The 7360-nt window shown below is 35.5% G+C and overlaps 1 long non-coding RNA gene across 1 annotated transcript; it reads right to left on the bottom strand.

The window, feature by feature from the left end:
• Positions 1 to 497: 497 nt before the first annotated feature.
• Positions 498 to 7353, bottom strand: LOC114543365. The gene is made up of 3 exons (XR_003690005.1): positions 7212 to 7353; positions 3072 to 3169; positions 498 to 2138 (listed from the first exon to the last, which is right to left on the bottom strand). It is a non-coding gene; the product is annotated as an uncharacterized LOC114543365 (long non-coding RNA).
• Between the last annotated feature and the right edge of the window lie 7 nt (positions 7354 to 7360).

The following is a 7360-nucleotide window of genomic DNA, read 5'->3' as shown; positions in this document are numbered from 1 at the left end:
AGGTCATATTAACACAAGTAATTCTGCCCAGCAGGTTTCTCATCAAACCGTCACCGAGCGTGCGAGACACGGTCAATTCTAAATGCGATGAAAATCACGAATCACAGAACTAATTTTTCAAGTCCTCCATTTCAGAATTTGATTGAGAAAACAAACGTGCCCGCTTTTCCCTGTTTAAGTTGTACTGTGTAAGCGCAGCAGATGAAACTCCGAGTGATGAAAAAATTTTAATTAGGTATATAATTAACCTTTCTGTCGACACTCTTATTAGCTAGGCGAACGCTTACAACTGAAGATATATGTGTGGTGAAATTTACCTTGCATGTTTCGTCTCCCACATATGGGAGCACAATTAGGGCACTTTTTGCATCACATGCATAGGTTGTTACGAATCACTGTTGGTCTGATTTTTGGGATAGTAATGCTAGGTTTTATAACTACAATTTTATGAATGTAAAACAAAAAATGCTCTGAGCCATTGAAAGAGAATATTTACGACGAATTTTACGAGGTATTTAAAACGGCAGATTCGAGAATAAATTATTATCTTTATTCTGACAAACAGTGATACGCATGCATGCAAGCCACAAAAAACAATAATAAATCTTCTATTATATACCCCATGCTTTAGATTTGGTATGTCCACTATAACCTTGACTCGTAAATATGGTGATGTTGACAGAAATACTTGATTTCAAATTTTCCACCTTTGGAATGCTCTTTGGCAATTAACATTGAAGGAGAGCCTTTTGTAATTCCGAACATATTAGTAGAGCAATCTGGACTACCAAATTCGGCTTGGGAAAATGTATGAAGAGAGCCCGCCAAAAGCTGCGTTGATTTATTTCTGCCTTTAGAGTATAATGCAATAAAATAAGTGTACTGGTAGAAAATATCACAGCTATATGTTACAGGAAAAATGTACCCCATCCACAACTTATTTGCATATGACCGTCCTCATAGGGAGATAGAAATGACAAAAAAAAGCAATAAAGAACTTTTGAAAAGATTGCATAATATATCTTACTAACACAGATCCCTCCCTCCCTTGTGGTTGTCAATATTGTGGAAACCCTGACCCCATCAAGCTTTGGCTCGAAATTCAACGCGCCTGATCACTATATGGTAAGGTCTATGGTTCAGTTTTCCAATTTTTACACAACAGCTGCAATTGTTTGGCATAATGATAAAGCATTCAAACTCTGACAAAACTTGAAAAGGGTTCTTTTTTGCGGACATTCTGTACATCTCGTGAAACGTTGAAGAAATAATCAGACCACAGGTATGTCATAAATTTGATGATACTGACAGAAATATGACAGAAACTTGATTTTGCAATTTCATCAACTTTGGAATGCTTTGTGGAATGTTTTGTTGCAAAAAAATTTAAATGATTGAACATCAGATTTGTAATTCTATATCAGGAAAGGAATTTTAATGACCACAATAAGGCGCGGGAAAATTTACAAACAAAGCCCGCCAAAACGTTCGTCGATTCGAATTCTGAGTCATATGATAGACAGCTATACATCTTGCAAAACATTGAACGAATAATCACCATTAATAATAAACACAAGCAATACTGTAACACAGCATGCCTCAGAGCGGCGTTTGTCGAGTGGAGGGCTGTACACAACATGGATTGTTCTTTAAACGACTTGACAGGCATCTTAAAAGAGTTCATCCGTCTATTACCATGGCGCAGCATCAAAAATACCAAACCCCAAGTGCCATAAGAAGGACTTGCACAAAATCCTCAGCTGACCGTCACGCAAGAAGAACCTGCCATGTACCTGGCTGTCGATATTACAATATTCCAGTTTCAAGAATCTCAGATCATTTACGCCGACGACACCGGATCAGCATCAAAGAACACGAGTCTCTCTACGTTAAAGTCTCTGCCGAAAACAATAACTGTGACCAGTCTGGCAACTCATCATTTATAAATGTTGTTTATACTCTGCCTGGCGCATGCCGCTTCTGGGAAGACGAAAATTCTCCTTGGATTGAGTTGTATGGAAATGACAAAAACCAATGAACTCAGTGTTCTGTTGACAGCGTCAGTAAATTGCTTTCCTGACAATATGGAGGCATTACCATAGACAACGGCTTTAATTTTACTTTTCTTGACAGACATTCTACAATAAAAAAGTGACAAATACATGTAGTGAAACTAATATCAATAAGTAGATATATAGCTAATATACACATGCATGGTGCATGGAGGCAGTGGCGCAATTAGAACGTTAATTGGGGGTGGGGTGAAAATTTATATAGCCGACGGATTTCTTTTGTAAGTGCAATAGCTTACATTGAATATTCACCTGCCCCCAATTATCGTTTTATATAGTTACTCCCCTGATAGGAGGACAAAAGAAACTTTTAAACCGTAAAAGAAAACTAATTAATTTACGCTATACTCCCATGCTTACAAATTTTCAAATGCCCATTTCATTGCTGCTTTGAGATGCTTTAATAAATATGCAAATCAGTTCCACACACTAGTGGTTGTATTTTTCATCTTAATTGTATGGTGTATACAGCGTGTGATATGACCTAATTCACAAAATTTGGTTGGGTATAAACTTCATTAATTATTCAAGAATTTAACAAGTATTAAGTATACTTATAACTAATAATGCACGATTGAGTATCTAGTAGAATTTCGGGATCTCTGTTAACGATAGGTCGAATAACAATATTAACAAGTGGGTTAATGCTTTGTCTGCCGCATAAGAATACCATGCATAGGTAGCCGACGAATTACGACTACTGTGAATCATGCAGGCTCACGAAAATCCACACATGATGTTAAGGCCATGTTACATGCACGGTGCAATTTTTCTTGCAACTTGCAATGCAATTCTTCTTTTGAGAGATGTAAATTTGGCAACTACCGAACTTTTGTCTTTATTACACTTCGTGGCGTTTCTTACACTTACTAATTTAAGACTCTTCACTAATTTACATCTCTTAAAAGTAGAATTGCAATGCAAGTTGCAAGAAAAATTGCACCGCGTAACATAGCTTTTATTCAAAGATATTTTTTCTTAACGCTACTTGTCTCTCACCTCTAAATACTCGCCCTTCGTTATTGGTGATGCAGACTCCCCACAGCAAAATGAGCAGAGAACTGTGGTTGTTCTTAGGTAATGAAATATTCCTTTGCCTGAAAAAATAAAACAATGTATTTGTCTTAAAACTGAGAATCATTTTATAACATTTTTTTACCGTTTTTTTCCCAGTAAGAAATAGAATAAGATCCTAGAACTTAGTATTAGCCAACTATTGCATGTTCTTGTCTTGTTCTGTAATTATTATTTGCATGCACGATAAATTCACCGTTAAACATTAAAAAAATAAATGCAACATGCGTTTTAAGTGCCAATTGCATGTTCTTGTCTTGTTCTGTAATTATTATTTGCATGCACGATAAATTCACCGTTAAACATTAAAAAATAAATGCAACATGCGTTTTAAGTGAGCCAAATTAGTCATAATGATACCGGTATTAAAATAGGAGAGCTCATGTTAACTCGTGAATATCTATTTACACTAAAGGATACAGCAAAGCTATTCAACATTTTTTAAATCACTTGTACGATATATCATTACTTGTCATGCACGTTGCCTTAAAATGTTTCTTGTCTCAATAGTAAGAAATTTTACTGCGACGTTTAGAGGCCTCTATCCGAGGATTACTATTTGAATGAATAATTGGCGCACTTTTTTGGCGCCAAATGACTAACTAGAAATATCGTATTACAGCAATGGTGCATTAAAAACTGCGCGATCACCATTTCCAAGCGCACTTGCAACCAGCAACGCTAGAAGACAGACAGAAGAAAAGCCTGCAGAAGAAACAGATAAACGTTCAAAACGAAACGTTAAGAAAGATTTGAAGAGGGAAATCAGCTAGATAAGGTATGGAAAATATAAGAACTTTAAGAACGATATGATACGAGTTTACCAGCAAATTTGCATTGTATTAACACTGAACTATCCCAATTGCTAATCGATTGACCGTACTGGAATTTTCAATGAATCGAATCATAACCATTGGAATACAAATGTTTCAATCAATACATCTTTCCTTTGCATATGTTACGATATGTCTTTGTGACGGACACCAATTCAACTTACATCTTATATCTTGCATTTATATGTAGCATGTTCAAATCGTAGCGAAACATTTATTCCCTCCTTTCGATATCAGAATTAGCTATTAATTATAACAACCATCTAGAGTAAAAAATTTCATATGCTATATGAATTGGTACATATAACTTCAAATATATTCAATTACTCATGTATACACTGCGCCATTATAGCTATATAAGCGCGCCGTTTTTAAATTCTATTCGCGCCGTTTTTAAATTCTATTCGCGCCATTTTTTTAATTCTATAATTCGCGCCACTTTCAAATTTTTGGCGCGAATCAACCTTGACATGCACATGCGAGTGTATATAATTGCAATATAAATCCAGCCTATTTTTGGCATTCATCATTTTTACATTCATGCAGTTATACACCGCCAATGTTTATTACCTATATTGCTGCCATGCACAATGGAACATAATGTGCATCGGAAAATTTACCAATCCGAATACTTCTGATCGAGAAACCCGGCAGCGACTATAAATGAAAACCGTGCATGAACACATTGCTTTTCACTTTCAGTCATTGAAAGGCGCCTACACCACAGAATTTGGGAATGCAAACCGGCTGCAATGTATATAATTCAGCTGTACGCGCAGAATTCCAATCTATAGGGCATGCCGCGTAGACGGACTAAAAATAAATGTCACCAATTAAGAAATCCGACGCAAGTTTTAATGGCAAATTCGCTGATGCAATCATGGACATTTCACTCTGAAACAAAGAACGCATGAAAAGGGAATATATTTTCGTGTGCAAGCCCATGCGAGATTAAGAATACCGAATCACGTTATAACTATGTACAAGCGCACTAACCACATTACACGCATATAATTTTCATCAAATGCTTCAACAAGGTGAAAATCCTCAACTCACAATTGCGTTTAAGAAAAAGCTAGTTACTTATTACACATGCATTGTGATTGACAGTCATACAATGCTAACACTCGCAGCGGTTGAAATAAGCAAAAGTTTAATCACTGGTTTAATTTAGGTAAAAATTATATAAAACGAAACTATCGAAGACTTCCAAGGCCGGTTGTAAAGCGCTATCCACCGGATAGTGGTTTTTTGAATCGCTTTAAAATCGCCCGTTAACTTTGATTAATTAAATCTTACAGTATGCCGAAAAAGGATATACTCTTTAATAAGCTGAAATTTCAAAGCTGAAATTTTATTCCTTGAATTCATATCACTTTCTAAAAAAAGGGCACTTACGAGCATGCAAAAATTTATTCTGCTCCAATTTATTTGCATTTGTTTCCTACGGCTTTGAGAAAATATTGCATGCTTATATATGAAATACTTCCAACTGGAATTGGGCACAAAAAATCGAAAACTATATTGTCTAAGTTAGCAATCAAGAGGCAGTTCAATAACTTGAAAACCATAACCTGAAAACCATATGCACACATTAGAAACTTGCGCTGCCAGGGAGATATTCCACAGAAAATATCACAAACCCTGAATCAATTTGTTAACTCAGCACGAGTTAACTCAGCACAAATTTGTTAACGCAGCGAGTAAGCGACTTAAGCCTTATTGTACATAGGGTGTATAAAAAACTACAAACCTTTTTGAAATCAGATATTTACATAATTTTAAAACAGACCAAACGAAGGCCATGGAGGGCGCGTAAAACACAATTGATCATGCTACGGTTACGGTAACGGCGTAGGGTTAGTGTTACTAACGAAAACATATGCAAGCAAAGTAAATTGTGTACATAAACACACAATAATATTTTTATTGAACACTGCGTGTTTTCGCGTAATTTGACACGATAAGCACTCTCGCCTTTGCTCTGCGGCCAGCTGAGCCATTCGTAGCCGAAGTTATATAATATTCCTAATTTGCATTATAACTCAATTTGTGTTATCCGAAGGACAAAGATCTACTTATTCTATAGAAACTATATAGTGTTTGCACTTTTTTGATACTGCGTGTATATTACATGTGGTATATATATATATATATATATATATTATATATATTATATATATATAATATATTATATAATATATATATATATATATATAATATATATATATATATATACGCCCGTTTGCAAAAACGTTGGCCGCAGATAGATATATAGATAGATACCCGAAATCTAATTAGAATTGCACATGTTGTTTAATATGATTGAAATCCCATGCAAATGTAATCATATGCAATTCTAATTAGACTTCGAGTATCTATCTATCTATCTATCTGCGGCCAACGTTTTTGCAAATGGGTGTATATATATACATGCACTAGGTTTGCTCACAGCTGTTGATGCATGTATTCTTTTAATTAATAGGATACTGCATGTTCAAGTATACTAAACAACAACATACCACAGATAACACAAATAAGTAGCTGAAATGCCTAACCAATGATGAATACCAGCATAAGGGTGTATATATGAAAAAAGAAGACCTTTAGAAATAAACCCACTCTTATAATTTAAATGCCTGATCAATTTGCTAAGCCACGGGTGCGCAAACAAGCACAATCGAATCTCATGCATGCATGGCAAATAATCATAGTTTTTTCAATACGCTTTACAATTTAGTTTTATAGAAACCGTGCTTATTCAATCCCAATGACAGTAATTTGACTGCAGGGGTAAGGCATTTTATGCTGTTGCTCTTGTGATACTATTATATTCACATTCTTATGAGTTAATCCACTTTATCAATTTTCAACACCCCATATGAAACTTTATCTCTACTGCATGCATGCATAGACAATCGTGCGAGGTATGAACTTTCTATAGAGGACTGCATGCGATAATAGATTATCGATACAAACTAAGCTTTCAAATTTACAAAATGTTCGAAACAAATTATGTAGATCTCAAACGTGGCTACTTTATATTGACAAAAGCAGGACCGAAATTAGATTCGAAAATTAAGGGGGAAGCATATATTTTCATTCTACCAATCTGTCCGACTGTCCGACAGATTAAGAAATCCGTTGGGCACAAGAGAATATATGAATACGCATCCCCTCCCCAATTATCACGCTAATTTCGGCCTACAAAAGACTGCATGATCTTACTTACCGGCCACTGTTGAGCCTTTCAATGAAACCAAATTCCGTGCTGGAAAACATTGCATAAAACATTCGGCTGTGAATAGCGAGACTTTAATATTCTTCCCATGACATTCAAACTGGCACTTCACTGACGCCTTACAAGCCAACAATTCATCA

The sequence above is a fragment of the Dendronephthya gigantea genome, unplaced genomic scaffold, assembly GCF_004324835.1.
Source record: "Dendronephthya gigantea isolate DGI-Jeju-01 unplaced genomic scaffold, DenGig_1.0 000444F, whole genome shotgun sequence".
In the NCBI taxonomy this organism is placed as follows: Eukaryota; Metazoa; Cnidaria; class Anthozoa; order Malacalcyonacea; family Nephtheidae; genus Dendronephthya; species Dendronephthya gigantea.
Note: the sequence above shows the minus strand (reverse complement) of the source record. Positions and strands in the feature narration are given on the sequence as shown.